The sequence below is a fragment of the Triturus cristatus genome, chromosome 8 (genome assembly GCF_964204655.1).
Source record: "Triturus cristatus chromosome 8, aTriCri1.1, whole genome shotgun sequence".
Lineage (NCBI taxonomy): Eukaryota > Metazoa > Chordata > Amphibia > Caudata > Salamandridae > Triturus > Triturus cristatus.
In genome coordinates, this window is record NC_140591.1 from 791,513,246 (window position 1) to 791,531,522 (window position 18,277).

Sequence of the window (18,277 nt, forward strand, 5' to 3'; positions counted from 1 at the left end):
GTAGTCCAGGGGCTGTTTAGTAAGTTGCAGCAGACGTTTTTGTGGTCTGAGACTTCAGAACAGGAGGCTATATTTCAGGCCCTTGGAGATATTCTCAAGACGGATAACACAGCAGGGCAAAAAAGAGTCAGACATTTTCCTCTGCCCAAAAATAGAAGCAGCACCTGCAGGCCAACTCACCCCTCACTCATGACAAGGCAGTGCTCCTCGCACAGCTCTTCTTCTTGGCAGGGTTCTCTTGCGTCCAGAAGTAATCTACGGTTCTGGGAGTTTAGGTCTAATATTTATATCCTATTTTCTCTTTGTAGTCTTTGTTTCAAGAGTCTCTGAGCTCCGTAAAAAACAGTTCTGTCCTCCCTGGTCCAGCTTCACTACAGGAGGTGGAAACAACATTGTGCAGAGCAAGCACAGACTATCCAGGTGCTAGTGAAAACTCCTTCCACCACTCTAAATACAGAAAGGTCTATTCAGCCTGGCTATGAGTCACCCAGGAAAGGCAGGACATACCTCAACCCCCCTTGTGACTGTCTAGAGTGAATACACATCCCAAGCTCCTATCACTCCAAAACCATACAGTGAATACACAAACAGGCAGAGGCACACAGGATGGTTAAACAAGAAAATGCCCACTTTTTAAAAGTGCCATTTTCAAAAACGCAATTTAAAAACCACTTTCACTAAAAGGTGTTTCATTAACTTCTGAGTTCATAGAGTCTAAATTTCAAATCTCTAGCTGTTCGCAATGGAAAGTTACACTTGAAAAATTGTTACAAAGCAACTCCCATGTTAGCCTAGGGGAGAGCTAGTTCCTGCAATAGTGAAAAACAAAATTGCCAGTATTTCTCTATCAGGACATGTAAAACACACCAGTACATGTCCCTCCTTTAAAATGCACTGCACCCAGCCCATGAGTGTACATTGGGCCTACCTTAGGGGTGCCTTATATGTAAGAAAAGGGAAGGTTAAAGCCTGGCAAGTGGGTGCACTTCCTAGGTCGACATGGCAGTTTAAAACCGTGGGTTCAGACACTGCAGTGGCAGGTCTGAGACACACTTGAAAGGCTAGTGGTGTGGGTGGCACAATCCGTGCTGCAGGCCCACTAGTAGCATTTGAATTACAGGCCCTGGGCACATACAGTGCACTTTACTAGGGACTTACTAGTAAATCAAATATGCCAATCATGGATAACCAATCATAATTACAATTTACACAGGGAGCACTTGCACACTTAACAACAGTGGCAACGTGCCCAAAGCATATAAGCCAGCAAAAACAAAATCCAGCACACAGTCAAAAATGGAGGAGGAAGAAGCAAAAAGTCTGGGGAAACTACACCAAGGACGCTCCAGCTGAAAAGTGGAGAGAACTACCCACCCTCCTTTGAGTTCTCATCTGGACAGACCATCAGCATTGGCGTGTTCTGTACCAGGGCGGTGTTCCAGTGTAAAGTCCATCCCTTGTAGGGAAATGGACCACCTCAACAGTTTTGGGTTCTCACCCCTCATTTGCATCAACTATCTGAGGGGCCTGTGGTCAGAAGTGAGTCCAAAACAAGTAGGGTCTTAGCTTCTTTAGCTCCCAGACCACAGTAAAAGCTTCTCGCGTAATTGCACTCCACTTCTGTTGCCTGGGAAGTAGCCTCCTAATAATGAAAGCTACAGGTTGGTCCAGGCCCTCATCATTCAGTTGTGAGAGAACTGCACCCACACCATGCTCTGAAGCATCAGTCTGCACAACAAATTCTTGGGATAAATTTGGGCCTTAAGCATGGGCGCTGTTCACATGGCAGATTTCAGGGCATCAAAAGCGGTCTGACAGGCATCAGTCTAGATCACTTTCCTTGGCTGATTCCTGGAAGTGAGCTCACTCAAGGGGGCAACAATGGTGCCATTCCCCTTGACAAACCTCATGTAGTATCTTGTGAGACCTAAAAAGGTTCTCACCTCAGTCTGGGTCTTGGGAGCTCCCAAGCCACGGTGCTTGTCAATATTAGGTTGTAGGGGCACCACCTGTCCACTTCCTACCTGGTGCCCTCATTATACCACAGACCCCTGCCTTAATCGGCATTTACTGGCCTTGATAGTGAGGCCCAATTTCCTTCAACACTTCACAGAAGTGATGCAGGTGTTCCAGCTGGAGCTGAACACTCAATGTCATCTATTTAGGCAATGCTGAATTCCTACAGCCCAGACAATACCTGGTTGACCAGTCTCTGGAATGTGGCAGGGGCGTTCTTCAACCTGAAGTGCATGACCTGGAACTGATAGAGCCCTTCTGGCATTGAGAACGCAAACCTCTCCTTGGCCCCATCAGTTAAGGCAATCTGCGAGTACCCAGACATCAAACTTTCTGAGGAACTTGGCAGCTCCCAACTGATCTATGAGCTCATCAGCTCTACGATGGGGTGCATGTAAGTCTTGGTGACAGTATTGAGCCAACTGTAGTCCACACAGAACGGAAGTTCCAGTGTGGCACCAGCTGCAGCAGCTTTTGGAACCAAGACCACTGGGCTAGCCCAGGGGCTGCTGGAGGCCTCTATCACCCCTAATGCCAACATCTTAGAAAACTTCTTCTTTGATGTTGGCTTTCACCCTGTCAGTCAACCTGGAAATCTTGTGTTTCACAGGAAGGCTGTCCCCAGTTTCCATGTCATGGACGCATCAATGGGTGATACCTGGAGTCAGGGAGAACAGGGTGCAACTCTCCCGGCACCTGGTGACAGTCACTTTGCTGCTCTGTAATCAGGGTGGGGTGGGGCTTCCACCATCCAGTAATTGATCTTGCTCCTTGGTAGAAAGGAAGTCAGGAAGAGGCTCACTCTCCTCTTCCATTCCATTATCTGTCACCAAGAGCATGTTTACTTCAGACCTCTCAAAGTGAGGCTTGAGGCGGTTCATGTGCTGGATCCTCAAAGGGTTCCTTGGAGACTGCAAGTTCACCAGGTAGGTGACGTCACTCTTGTGCTCCACCACCTCAAATAGCCCAGTCCACTTGATCTGGAGCACACAAGGCCCCACTGGCACCATCACCCACACTTTCTGGCCAGGTTGAAACTCTGCCAGAGTGGCATTCTGGACATACCATCATTTCATCTCTTCCTGGCTGGCTTCTAGCTTCTCTTGAGTGAGCCTCCTGAAGCGCACAGTCTGGTTTCTAAAGGCCAGCGTGTAGCGTGTGCCTTTCAGGGTTTGCTTGAATCTCTTACCCAACCCGTTTCCTTGGGGACGGTAAGGAGTAGTGAACTTATAACTTACACCACGCTCCTCCCATAGAGACGTCATATACTTTGATATGAAGTTGGTGCCCCTTTTAGATAACACCTCTCTGGGGAACCCCTTGCGGGAAAAGATCCCCATCAATGCACAGCTCGCCACAGGGACCGATATTGTCCTGAGACGGCTAGCCTGTGTGTACCAGGTGGCATGGTCCACCAAGACCAGGATGTATCTGTTGACAAATGCTGTCTTGGGGTCCAGGGGCTGCACAATGTCAATCCCCACCTATTCAAAAGGGGTGCTCACCACTGGAAAAGGTTGAAGAGGAGCTTTTACCTTACTCCCACTCTTATCATTTGTCTGGCAAGACCTACAGTGCGCATCTGACTGCCTTCATATTTGGAGCCACTAGAAGTGGGTGACAATCCCGGCAAAGGTTTTGTCCTGCCCATAATATCCTGCCAAAGGCACATCATGAACCAGACCCAGTAGGAAGGCTCTGAAGCGCTGGGTTACCACCAGCACAAGGGCTGACCCTGGATCAGCTACCTAAGCCTCACCATACAGGAGACCATTATCCATGTAGATCCAATGTGATCCAGACTGATCACTAGCTGCCTGGTCTGCAGCATGCTTGCGAAAACCAAATGGAGTAGGGCAGTCCATCTGCTCATGGCAGAATTCCTCCCTGGTGGGACTCCCCTCCTGCTGCCAATGGGTCAACTCAGATAGGTCTCCCAGTTTGGGCACTTGCTCCCCTGTAGGCGTCAGGGCATTCACCTCAAGGTTTGCCTCCTCCTGGACTGTGGAGACTTCCCTTCCCACACGCCCACTGAGGCTTACCCAACATCTCCAAATGGGCTCGGTATTCCATCTTCCCTCAAGAGGAACTCTCTATGAAATTGTCCATTGATGGTTAGCCCGTATTTCTTAGTGTTATCAGGCAGGAGGGTTCTCTGTACTGTGTTACTGTCCCCTAGTGAGACAAGGGTCATCTCAATTGGCTCCCAACTTTCACTTGAGACCAACTCCTCCCCCAGTACTACACTCACCAACCCGTGTGACAGTGCACCAGTGGGTGCCGTTGTGGACTTGGGACACTTGGGATCCCCTCTCATGGGAACCTACTGATCACATGCAAAGCACTTGCGGACCCCTTCTTTCTAGGCCTCCCACTAGGGGGCTATGGCTTCTTGCCATCAGAGACTGGGTATCATATGAGAAGTTGGCCTGGTATATGCTGTTCACTAGTTAAAGAGGACACCTTGCACCAGTACAATTCGACTCTTACGGTAGTAGGTTTAAGACAACCTTTTAAAGAAAGCTATCCTAGTGGTAGCTGTGGAGAGCAGCCTTCAGGCTAAGTCTTTAGAGGAATGTAAAGCAGCTTGTTTTACCTTATAATCTCTTGAATCACTAAATGAAAGGACACCACACAGGTATATATGTAAAATATATATGTATTTATTACTAGACACACTCTACTAATCTCTTTATGAGATTAGAAGTCAAGGACATATGCACAAATCAACATTTCACAACAAGTTAAGCACAAATATGGTTGGGGCACTAGGGGTGTACCAGAACATATACTAAAAAAGAGACTTGCAAGGGGACAAGGTCTAGGGCCTTCAGAAGTGCTGGGGCCTCACTAATCCACCCAAGGCAGATAAGTAAAGGACCCACGGGAGACGCATGCAGTGTGAGAACACAGCCGCGGATCCCAATTGACTTCAGTGGAACAAGTCGCGATTGGAAATTTAGAGTTTGAGGATACTTCGGGAGTGTCTCCAAGCAAGTCACTTACAGGGTAAGTAGTTCTAGAGCCAACACCCACAGGAGCACCGTAGTGCTGGAGTTACCTCACCCAGGGAAGCCGGGTACATAGGTGTCTTTTGGTGTCGGGTCGCAGCGTCGTTTTCAATGGGAGCCAAAGAAGACTTGCTGCTTGTGAAGACAGAAGTGTCCGGTGGCATCCAAGTCTGGATTCAGAAGAAGGAAGACCTGAAAGCAGAGGGGACAGTGTTCAAAGTCACTTGGCAGTGACCCGGGGTAAGGAAGATGGATGCCCACAGTCGTTGGGTGATTTCAGGTGATCCACAGGTGTCTTGACTCTTCAGCCACGAGGTCCAGGAGGTGTCGACGACAACCAGGAGCTGGATTCGGCGTGTTTCATGAAGTGTGCAGCTTACTGTGGTGTTGGTGACCAGATTGGAGCCAACAAGCCTTGGCAACAGCAAGTCTCATGGAAAGTGTAAAAAGTCAGCGGTGCAGACCAGCAAGGTCTGAGGGAATCACCCAGCGAAGGTAAGTCAGGGCTGGCCTGGAGCAACCAGGGGAGCCCTTTGGATTTGTAGAAAAGTCTTCTGGGGACCCACAAGCTAACCGGCAAGGGATCGCAAAGATGCCTCGGGAGGATTCACTCAGCAGGGGCCCACGGACACTCGGGATGGGGTAGCCTCTGATCTTCTGTGGCAATCCTGCTGCAGGCTAGGACCACATGTGGTCCAATGCACAAGTTAGTAGAATGTCGTGAAGGGGTTGCACTCGAAAATAGTGCATGGTACCCAGGGATTGCTGTTCCTCATCACTCGTGGGGTCCACTTGCCTCAGCGTCGCTGGGGACTCACGATGGCCTTGGAGAAGTCAGGAAATCCTCTTCCTAGGATGTGAGGACTTCGAACTCTGGCGGGAGCGGGAACATTTGTGACCGTTGATTGCAAGATTGGGTGCCTGCCAAGCAGGGGAGTCACTCCTTTACTCCAAGGGAGATTCTTCAGTCTTCCAGAGGTAGTGGAAGGTCGAAGGTCCAGGATTCTTCTTCAGAGCGTCATCCAGGGATATCTAGTTTGCAATGGCAAGGGTTCCCTAACTTATACTAGAAGGAAGGGAGGTACTAGCTCTATGACCCCACCTATGGGAGGGTCAGGGGAGGGGGTGGCTACACCCACTTCCCTTTGTCCAGTTTCATGCCAGAGCAGGGGCAGGTAGCCCCTGAACCGGTCTGAGCTGGAATATACACAGAGGAGCCTACTGCTCCCCCAGTGCAGGACTTCAAAGCACTCTAGGAGTGCACCCACCCAGCCCCAATACACTAAACCCTGTCTGGGAGGTGACCACACCTCCCTGTGACAGGATGCCTATTGTTGGGCCTCCTCCACTGCGAGTTTCGGTCATCAGCAGGAGGGCATCCCAGTGTCTGTGACTGGTGGCATCCATTTTGTGATACCAGGGCTCTTCAGGATTCTAACGTGTTTCCACAGTAGGTACATGTCTATCCCTCTAGAAGGGTGGGATCATACTCCCACACCAGTTACTGGTGTGGGGGTATGATTCCAAAGCGTTTGACACCAAACACGACATGTTTTGATGCAGCCATCCCAGTGTTAGCATTTACCGCGAGGTTATAATGCACTTAAGAGTATATGGTTTGACCGCATTCACAAATAGCCCCAGGGAAAAGACTCTGAGAGCTGCAGAGGGGCCCTGCTCAGACAGAGGCACCCCCTCACATGGAAACCAAGCACCCTGCCCTCAGGATTGACAGGGCCTGCCTTAGGGGTGACTGATAGGTTTAAATGTGTGTGCAGGGAGAGCTATAGTGAACCTATATCTCAGTGAGGAGTGCGAACACTACCTCACCCAGGCTGCAGTAGCATGCCTGTGGTGTCAGATTTAGTCTGCTTCCCAGGGGTGGCATAATACATGCTTCAGCCCCTGGTAGGCCTGTGAAGTACCTATGCCCTTGGTCCCTAAGGTAACATATACTAGGGGTTCATAAGGTACCACAGTATCAAATCACTAGTGCATCTAATATGCACTCCAAGTTGTTTAGAGAGAACAGAGAGACTGGGGCCCTGATTAGCAGGGTCCTAGCCAGACTATAGCCAGAAACCAGTGTAAACATCAGAAAAAAAGTGGGGGCAACATAAGGTGCAGATCCTACTCTCCTACACAACCCCCCCAAACACAGGGACACTAAACTAACCTTGACCAGTTGAGTCTTCGTGTTCTAAGTGGAAATACCTTGAGAGTCCATCTGCATTGGCATGTTGGGTCCCAGGTTTATGTTCCACTGTATAGTCTATCCCCTGTAGGGAAATGGATCACCTTAAACGTTTTTGGTTTTCATCATTCATCTGTTTAAGCCATAGGAGGGGCTTGTGGTCAGTCTGAACTATGAAGTGAGTGCCAAACAAGTATGGCCTCAGCTTCTTCAGGGCCCACACCACAGCAAAGGCCTCCCTCTCTATAGCTGACCAATGTTTCTCTCTAGGGGTCAGCCTTCTGCTAACAAAAGCTACTGGCTGGTCTTGACCTTCATCATTCAGTTGAGACAGTACAGCTCCCACACCCAGCTCAGAAGCATCTGTTTGGACAATGAACTTTTTGGTGTAGTCTGGACTCTGTACGATGGGGGCAGTGCACATGGCCTGCTTTAGGTCTTCAAATGCCTTCTGACAGCTAGCTGTCCACTGAACCTTTTTTGGCATTTTCTTTGAGGTAAGATCATTCAAGGGGGTCACTATAGATCCATATCCCTTAACAAACCTCCTATAGTACCCAGTCAGGCCTAAGAAGGCTCTCACCTGTGTCTGGGTGGTTGGAGCAACCCATTCCATGATGGTTTGGATTTTACTCTGTAAAGGCTGAACCTGGCCTCCACCTACAAGGTGGCCCAGGTACACAACCTGACTCTGCCCTATATGGCACTTAGTGGCCTTGATAGTGAGGCCTGCTTTCTGCAGGGCCTCCAAAACATTTCTGAGGTGGACCAGGTGATTCTGCCAGGAGGAACTAAAGACAGCAATATCATCAAGATAAGCTGAGCAATAAGTTTCCATCCCTGCCAGAACTTTGTTCACCAACCTCTGAAAAGTGGCAGGTGCATTTTTCAATCCAAAGGGCATCACCACAAAGTGGTAGTGCCCACCAGGGGTTGAGAATGCTGTTTTGTCTTTTGCATCATCAGCTAACCTGATCTGCCAGTAGCCAGCTGTTAGGTCAAATGTACTAAGATACTTGGCTGAGGCCAAAGTATCAATCAGCCCATCTGCCCTTGGTATGGGATAGGCATCACTCCTGGTGACTGCATTGAGGCCTCTGTAGTCTACACAAAACCTCATTTCTTTCTTACCACCCTGGGTATGAGGTTTGGGTACTAGGACTACTGGACTAGTCCAAGGGCTATCTGAAGGCTCAATCACACCTAACTTCAACATTTTCTGGACTTCAGTCCTGATACAGTCCCTGACATGGTAAGGTTGCCTGTAGATTTTACTGTTAACTGGCAGACTGTCTCCAGTGTCCACCTCATGGGTGCACCAGGAAGTCTGACTAGGGGTCAGGCTAAACATATGTCTGTATTGTTGCAGAACTTGTCTGCATTCAGTTTGCTGATGGTCAGTGAGGCTGCTTGCCAAAGCAACACCATATACTGACCCATCATCAGGGTTCTGTGAGAGCAGGTCAGGGAGAGGGTCACTCTCCTCCTCCTGTTCCTCATCAGTTGCCATGAGCAAGCCCATGTCAGCCCTGTCAACATATGGTTTTAATCTGTTGACATGGAGCAACCTCAGGGGGCTCCTGGGAGTTCCAAGATTCACCAGGTAGGTAACTTCTCCCTTTTGATCAACAATGGTATGGGGGCCACTCCACTTGTCTTGGAGAGCTGCTGGGGCCACAGGCTCCAACACCCACACTTTCTGTCCTGGCTGGTACACAGTAAGCACAGCCTTTTGGTCATGCCAAGTTTTTTGTAATACTTGGCTGGCCTCCAGGTTTTTAGTTGCCTTCTTCATGTATTCGGCCATCCTGGAGCAGAGACCAAGTACACAGTCCATCACATCCTGTTTGGGGGGTTTGAGAGGTAACTCCCAGCCCTCCTTCACCAAACATAATGGACCTCTTACAGGATGCCCAAACAGAAGTTCAAATGGGCTGTAACCAACCCCCTTCTGTGGAACCTCTCTGTATGCAAACAGAAGGCAGGGAAGAAGAAGGTCCCATTCTCGCCTAAGCTTTTCTGGGAGTCCTTTAATCATTCCCTTTAGGGTTTTGTTGAAACGTTCAACCAACCCATTGCATTGTGGTTGATAGGGAGTAGTGAAGTTATAAGTTACACCACACTCTTTCCACATTGCTTTCAAATATCCTGACATGAATTTTGTATCTTTGTCAGAGATGACCTCCTTTGGGAAATCCACTCTGGAGAAAACTCCAATGAGGGCTCTTGCCACCACAGGGGCTGTGGTGGTCCTCAGGGGAATTGCCTCTGGGTACCTGGTGGCCTTATCCACTACCACCAGGATAAATCTGTGCCCAGATGCAGTTGGAGGGTCAAGGGGACCAATAAAGTCAATCGCTACCCTTTCAAAGGGTACCCCCGCCACAGGTAGTGGTATCAGGGGGGCCTTTGTTGTGCCACCTGACTTGCCACTGGCTTGGCAAGTGACACAGGAGCGACAAAACTCCTTGGTGTCCTCTGACAAATGTGGCCAATGAAAATGTGGAACAAGCCTGTCCCAGGTCTTGTTTTGGCCCAAGTGACCTGCCAAAGGGATGTCATGTGCTAGGGTCAAGAGGAACCCCCTAAACTTCTGAGGTATTGCCAACCTCCTGGTGGCTCCAGGGTTTGGATCTCTACCCTCATAATATAGGAGTCCCTCATCCCAATAAACTTTATGGGACCCACTAGCACTCCCAGCAGCCTCAGCAGCAGCCTGCTGTCTGAGGGGTTCAAGAGAGGGGCAGCACTGTTGCTCCTTACTCAGATCTTCCCTAGAAGGGCCCCCTGCCCCCAAGAACTCATCCTGATCAGGCTCAAGTCCCTCTGGGGCAGTTCCTTCTCCAGGATCTGCGTCTCCTGCCTCAAGAGGTGAATCAGTGATCTGAGACAGAGGGGAAGGCACTGCCTTAACCCTACTGCTCTTCTTCTTGGGAAACACCTGGTCCATAGTTTCAGGATCCAGAGCTGGTTCAGTGTTATGCATTTTGGCCTGTGACCTGGTCACAGCAAATACCTCTGCAGGGATGCCCAACATTTCAGCATGAGTCCATAACTCTACTTCAGACCAGGCTGAAGTCTCTAGATCATTGCCCAATAGACATTCGACAGGGAGGTCTGCACTGACTACTACTTTTTTGAGGCCAGTGACCCCTCCCCAGGAGAAATTCAGAACTGCCAGACTACGGTTAGTCCTGACATTGCTTGCATTGGTAACCTGGTACGTTTCACCCCGGATGATCTGCCCAGGGTCCACAATAACCTCTGCCACCATGGTGACACTAGCACCTGTGTCCCTAAATGCCAAAGCCTGTTTGCCATTTATTACAGGCTGCTGTTTGTATTTGCCCAGATTACTGGGGCTCACTAGGAAGGACATATCAATGTCTCCATCACAAATCAGCAATGCCTGAGTGGGAACTCTGACTAGGCTAGAGTCCACTTCAGAACCCAGGGTCAACCCTACTACACCCTTATTCTGAGTACCACCTCCACCAGTAGCTGTACTAGGGGGGACAGTTGCCTTAGTGGCAGGAGTGGTGGTGGTTTGGTCTTTGGACTTGTTACAGTCAGAAGTCCAGTGCCCTTTCTGTTTACAGAATTCGCACAAGGGCTTCTTTTGGCCTTTTCCCTTGTTAGACTGTGAATCCCCACCAGATGCAGATTTTTGGGGCCCTTGTGAAGACTTCTGGGGGCATATTTACAAGCTGGCGATAAAAAATTATTGCCGCTTTTGCGGCCGTTTTCAGCCGAAAAGCGGCGATAATTTTATCGCCTAATTAGCATGGCCACGCTAACGCGTGAAACCTTGCTTTAGCGTCGGGATTTCTAACGCCCAGCTTTGCATCTCTAATGAGATGCAAAGTGGGCGTTCCTGACCTAACATGACAGGAGAAATGTCGATAAGCGTCATTTCTCCTATCATCAAACCCCACGCTATGAAGCATAGCGGCAGGAAAAGTAGCGATAACCCCTGTTATCGCTACTTTCCTTACGCCTGCTTCAGGACTGACTTAGCCATGATATCCTATGGAAGGTGGATATCATGTCTAAGTTTGTGAGTCCCTATCAGCAAGCTAACGCTACACTACGTGAGATTATCGCTGGGTTTCCAGCGATAATCTCATGTTAGGCAGTTAGCGCTAGGATTTTTATTGCTTTTGAGATAAGCGTTGCTAATAGCACGCTATCTCAGCGATAAAAATACACGCTAGCCGGCGATAATTATCCTAGCGCTAAGTGCGCTTAGCGATAATTATCGCTGATTGTTGCTGATATGCCCCTTGGTCTTTTGACTTCTCCCCACCTTTCTCAGAGCCCTTAGAATCCTGCTTCTTAGTGTCACCCCCTTGGTTCTGGGTTTTCTGCCTCACCCTGGTTCTGACCCATTTGTCTGCCTTCTTTCCCAATTCTTGGGGAGAGGTCAGATCAGAGTCCACCAGGAATTGATGCAACAACTGGTTCTGGCAATTATTAAGGATCTGTTCTCTCATCATTAGATTATACAATCCCTTGAAATCAGTAACCTTACTGCTAACCAGCCAACCCTCCAGAGCCTTGGTTGCACATTCTACAAAGTCAGTCCAGTCCTGAGTCTGTGCTTTCTGGGTGTCTCTGAACTTCAACCTGTACTGCTCAGTGGTTAAGCCAAACCCATCTATCAGTGCACTCTTCAGGACTTCATAGTCATCAGCATCCTCTTCTCAAACAGTGAGGAGCTTGTCTCTGCATTTATCTGAAAAGGAGAGCCACAAGATTGCTGCCCACTGCTTTTGGGGGACCTGTTGTACTCTACAGGCCTTTTCCATAGCACTATCCACTTGTGGATATCATCCCCACGCTGGTAGGGAGGAACAACCTTGCTCAGGTTCCTATGGTCTGGAATATATTATCTACCTCTAGGGACACTGTTGCTGCCACCAGGGGGTTCTAACCCCTCTCTTCTAGAAGCTCTCTGGAGCTCAAAGGCTTCTCTATCTAATGCCAACTGCTTGGTTTTGAGGGCAAATATTGCTTCCTCATACTGCAGCAGTTTGTACATTCTGTCAGAGGAGGTCTCCCTTCTAGGAAGGTAGGAGTTCCTCTGCTGGACAGATTTTCTGCCAGAGAGATAGGAGTGGTCAGATTCCCTAGAATGTGACCTAGGCCTTTCCTCCACTCTGTCAGTTCTCTTAGGGAGAATTCTTCTGTCCTTTTCAGACCCTTGTGGGTCTGTCCCTTCAACCACTGATTTTCATCATCTGACCCAGACACTGTAATTGACCCACCCCCTGATTCAGACTCATTAGCTCCTAGAGCTAATCTAAGGTCATCTGCTTTCAGCAGATCTATCAGGTGTAGTGTGGAGGGACTCTGTCCTATCCTCAGGTGCCTTGCAGCACTCATGGCTTTCAAGTCAAAGAAAGTCATGTCCTTATACTGAGGCTGGGTGGACCCACTGGTTCCAACCCTGAAGGACATTCTAGTGTTGTGCAGTGTTGTACTACCTACACTAGTTTGTGGCCTACTGATCTTAGCTTGAGCTGTAGAAAGGGTGTGCTATCCCTTGACACACAGCTCTAAGTTCAGTAGAACTTATTGATACTAAGCTTGACTTGATATGTACCTTGAGTACCTATAGTGGTTTTCAGTTAGTAATTCAAATAGAGATTTTCTGGTAAAACAATGGCAAGCTGTAATCCCAAACGCTGCCCACCAATGTGAGAAGTTGGCCTGGTATATGCTGTTCACTAGTTAAAGTGGACACCTTGCACCAGTACAATTCGACTCTTATGGTAGTAGGTTTAAGACAACCTTTCAAAGAAAGCGATCCTAGTGGTAGCTGTGGAGAGCAGCCTTCAGGCTAAGTCTTTAGAGGAATGTAAAGCAGCTTGTTTTACCTTATAATCTCTTGAATCACTAAATGAAAGGACACCACACAGGTATATATGTAAAATATATATGTATTTATTACTAGACACACTCTGCTAATCTCTTTATGAGAGTAGAAGTCAAGGACATATGCACACATCAACATTTCACAACAAGTTAAGCACAAATATGGTTGGGGCCCTAGGGGCGTACCAGACCATATACTAAAAAAGAGACTTAGAGATAACGACTTGCAAGGGGACAAGGCCTAAGGCCTTCAGAAGTGCTGGGGCCTCACTAATCCACCCAAGGTAGGTAAGTAAAGGACCCACGGGAGACGCATGCAGTGTGAGAACACAGCCGTGGATCCCAATTGACTTCAATGTAGCAAGTCGCGATTGGAAATTTAGAGTTTAAGGATACTTCGGGAGAGTCTACAAGCGAGTCACTTACAGGGTAAGTAGTCCTAGAGCCAACACCCACAGGAGCACCGTACTGCTGGAGTTACCTCACCCAGGGAAGCCGGGTGCATAGGTGTCTTTTGGTGTCGGGTCGTGGCGTAATTTTCAATGGGAGCCAAAGAAGACTTGCTGCTTGTGAAGACAGGAGAAGTGTCCAGTGGCATCCAAGTCTGGATTTAGAAGAAGGAAGACCTGAAAGCAGAGGGGACAGTGTTCAAAGTCACTTGGCAGTGACCCGGGGCAAGGAAGATGGGTGCCCACAGTCGTCGGGTGATTTCAGGTGATCCACAGGTGTCTTGACTCTTCAGCCACGAGGTCCAGGAGGCATCGATGACAACCAGGAGCTGGATTCGGCGTGTCCCACGAAGTCTGCAGCTTACTGCGGTATCGGCGACCAGATTGGAGCCAACAAGCCTTGGCAACAGCAAGTCTCGTGGAAAGTGTAAAAAGTAAGCGGTGCAGACCAGCAAGGTCTGAGGGACTCACCCAGCAAGGGTAAGTCAGGGCAGGCCCGGAGCAACCAGGGGAGCCCTTTGGATTTGTAGAAAAGTCTTCTGGGGACCCACAAGCCAACCGGCAAGGGATCGCGAAGACGCCTCAAGAGGATTCACTCAGCAGGGGCCCACGGTCACTCGGGACAGGGTAGGCCTCTGATCTTCAGTGGAAATCCTGCTGGAGGCTTGGACCACACGTGGTCCAATGCACAAGTTCGTAGAAGGTCGTGAAGGGGTTGCACTTGGAAATAGTGCACGGTACCCAGGGATTGCGGTTCCTCGTCACTCGTGGGGTCCACTCGCCTCAGCCGTTGTTGCAAGATTGGGTACCTGCCAAGCAGGGGAGTCACTCCTTTACTCCAAGGGAGATTCTTCCAGAGGTAGTAGAACGTCGAAGGTCCAGGATTCTTCTTCAGAGCATCGTCCAGGGATATCTAGTTTGCAATGGCAAGGGTTCCCTAACTTATACTAGAAGGAAGGGAGGGACTAGCTCTAGCTCTATGACCCCACCTATGGGAGGGTCAGGGGAGTGGGTGGCTACACCCACTTCCTTTTTTCAAGTTTCGTGCCAGAGCAGGGGCAGGTAGCCCCTGAACCGGTTTGAGCTGGCATATGCACAGAGGAGCCTACTGATCCCACAGTGCAGGACTTCAAAGCCCTCTAGGAGTGCACCCACCCAGCCCGAATACATTAAACCCTGTCTGGGAGGTTACCACACCTCCCTGTGACAGGATGCCTATTGTTGGGCCTCCTCCACTGCAAGTTTCGGTCATCAGCAGGAGGGCAGCCCACTGTCTGTGACTGGTGGCATCCATTTTGTGATACCAGGGCTCTTCAGGATTCTACTGTGTTTCCACAGTAGGTACATGTCTATCCCTCTAGAAGGGTGGAATCATACTCCCACACCAGTTACTGGTGTGGGGGTATGATTTCAAAGTGTTTGACATCAAACACAACATGTTTTGATGCAGCCATCCTAGAGTTAGCATTTACTGCGAGGTTATAATGCACTTAAGAGTATATGGTTTGACCGCATTCACAAACAGCCCCAGGGAAAAGACTCTGAGAGCTGCAGAGGGGCCCTGCTCAGGCAGAGGCACCCCCTCACATGGAAACCAAGCACCCTGCCCTCAGGATTGACAGGGCCTGCCTTAGGGGTGACTGATAGGTTTAAATGTGTGTGCAGGGAGAGATATAGTGAACCTATATCTCAGTGAGGAGTGCTAACACTACCTCACCCAGGCTTCAGTAGCAGACCTGTGGTGTCAGATTTAGTCTGCTTCCCAGGGGTGGCATAATACATGCTTCAGCCCCTGGTAGGCCTGTGAAGTACCTATGCCCTTGGTACGTAAGGTACCATATACTAGGGGCTCATAAGGTACCACAGTATCCAATCACTAGTGCATCTAATATGCACTCCAAGTTGCTTAGAGAGAACAGAGAGGCTGGGTCCCTGATTAGCAGGGTCCCAGCCAGACTGTAGCCAGAAACCAGTGTAAACATCAGAAAAAAAAGTGTGGGCAACATAAGGTGCAGATCCTACTCTCCTACAATTACCCTGGAAACTATTTTGGGCCCTTTAGAGAACTCTTTCTGGTTACCCTTGCCCCCTCACTCTTCTTCTGGGGACCCTGCCCGCCCTTCACTGGGTTTCTGGCATACTCAATGTTGTCCCTGGTACTCGTCCAGTAGTCTGCCTCCTGAGCAAGATTCCTGGGGTCAGTCAACTTACTATTCATCAGATGCTGGCACAGCTCTGGAACAAAAGCTGATCCCATGCAATGAAATCATACAACCCCTGATAGTCAGTTACCTTGCTGCCCTTTAGCCAACCATCCAGTGACCTGCAAAACAAATTCATACATTCATCTCAAGTGTTAGATTGAAGCTTTCTAAAAGGCCTGAACTTCTCCCTATACTTCTCAGGGGGGAGGCTATACCTGTAGCATAAAGCCTCCTTCATGTTTGGGTAAGTGAGGGCACCCGCCTCCCTCAGTGGTGTCGAGGTGTCCCTCCCATTTACCTTAAAGTTTTTCCACAAGCCCCCTCTTCATTGATTCTCTGGGACCTCATTCATTCTGAGAGCTGCCTCGTGAGCTGTAAGCCAAGCATAGATGTCCTCCCCTTTCTGAAAATCCTGTACCACATCATTTGGAATGTGTACCCTCCACACAGACTGCACTGGCTGCGTTTTGCCACTATTTGAATTGGACTCTGCGTGCCTGGCCTTGATATTCAGTTCCTTTAAACTCAACTCGTGTGACAAAAGCAATTTGTTTCCGGCAATGGTCTTCTACTTGTCTTTATCTTGCTGCTTTTGCTCCATCTCAAGCGTTTTCATCTGGAGCCTCACAAGCTCCAACTCATTATCCCTGGCCCTATGTCTTTCCTCCAGCTCCCCTGACTGGCTTTAATCTGCCAGCTCCACGCCATCATCCTCAGCCCCCTCAACTTTCCTTTCTGCCCAAAAGACTATGAACGCCTTCTACAGTCCCCGCTTCTGAGCGGAGCTTCTCACAGGGCAACCAAGAGCCTTGTAAAACTGCTTTAAGTCACTCACAGTGTAGGAATACAACTTCCCAATCTCAAATACACTTTCTGCAACAACCACTTCTGAGTTACCAAGCTGAGATATGACTGAACTTCAAGGGATGTCACAAAAATAGAAAAAAGTGAAAAAAAAGTATGTGGTTGCATAATGGTCTGCACTATACTAGTAGTGTACACTAATTACTGTTGGCCAAGTACAAATACAAGTTCAATCCTCACCACTGACAACTAATGTTAGAAATGGGAGTCTCTAGTTGGCAAATGTTTGCACCTTGTCCAAGTAGGGACCCTTCCTTCTAGTCGGGGTAAGGGGATCACACACTCAGATAACCCTTTCTCACCCTCTTGGTAGGTTGGCATGAAGAGAGAGGCTTATCTCAGAGGTAATGTGTAAAGCATTTGTACAAAACATACACAGCAACACAGTGAAAAACACTACAAATGGACACCACACCGGTTTCGAAGAATAAAGTATCTTTATTTAAACTAAACAAGACCAAAACACAAAAATCCAGCATACATACATCAAGATATCACTTTTAGAATGATTATTGCAAAAATAGAATTTGTAGAAACAAATAGCTTCAACTGGGACTATTACGACTTCGTGACTGGCAAAATCCAAAGTACGGCACCAACTGCGAGGTGCATGTGCTGGCCACAGAGACACATGGACCCCAAGCAACTGCACCTTGAAAAATGAGGTCAACAGATAATTCACAGCTTCGTGGAGGTGAGGCATCGATGGGCCGTGGCGGCCGTCTCCATAATGCCGCATGGGAGGTGAGGTGTTGAATCAGTGAGGAGGTGAGGCAACGAGTCCAGTACAGAGGAGGTGAGGCAGAATCGGTGCCAAGGCATCGGTTCTGCTCCGCTGTGCGATGTCGATGAGTTCAGGAAATCACCCACGTTGGTTTTCGGCTCCACGATAACAGGATGTCAGCGCTGCCAGTGACGGCATAGGTGTGAGAGATGGCGTTGGGAAGGTCGATAACTTGCAAGTGTCTGCTGCATCAAAGAGCATTGGACCTGCACTGCAGGTGGGACGCTGCGTCGTGCACTTCACGAGTGGTGCCCCCACCCTTGGTCCAGATCACGGCATAAGTGGTGGCAATGCTGATGGCATTGATGTTGTTTTTCTTGGGTTGCAGCACCAACCACATGATTTCAAGGGCCCAGACACTGGAGTAGGCACGCTTTTTCAATCAGGATTCCAACCGAAGAGTACAGGTGCTGTTTAGCAAGTTGCAAGTGAAGTCTTTGTGTCCCTGAGACTCCAGAACAGGAGGCCATCTCTAAATCAGGCCCTAGGAGACCTTCTCAAGCAGGATACCATGACTGGGCAAAAAAGAGTCAGTCCTTTTCCTATACCCACAGATGGAAGCAGTGACTGCAGGCCAACCCATCCCTCACTCATCACAGGGCAGTGCTCCTTACACAGCTCTTCCAGTTCTTCTACTTGGCTGGGTCCTCTAGCATCTAGAAGTAATCTAAAGTTCTGTGGGTTTAGGTCTAATATTTTTACTCCATTTTCTCTTTGTAGTCTTTGTTTCAAGAGTCTCTGAAAAGACCAGTTCTGTCCTCCCTGGCCCAGCTTCACTACAGGAGGTGCAGACAGTATTGTGCAGAGCAGACACAGCTTATTCAGGTGCTAGAGAAAACTCCTCCCACCACTCTAAAGGCAGAGAGGTCTACTCAGCC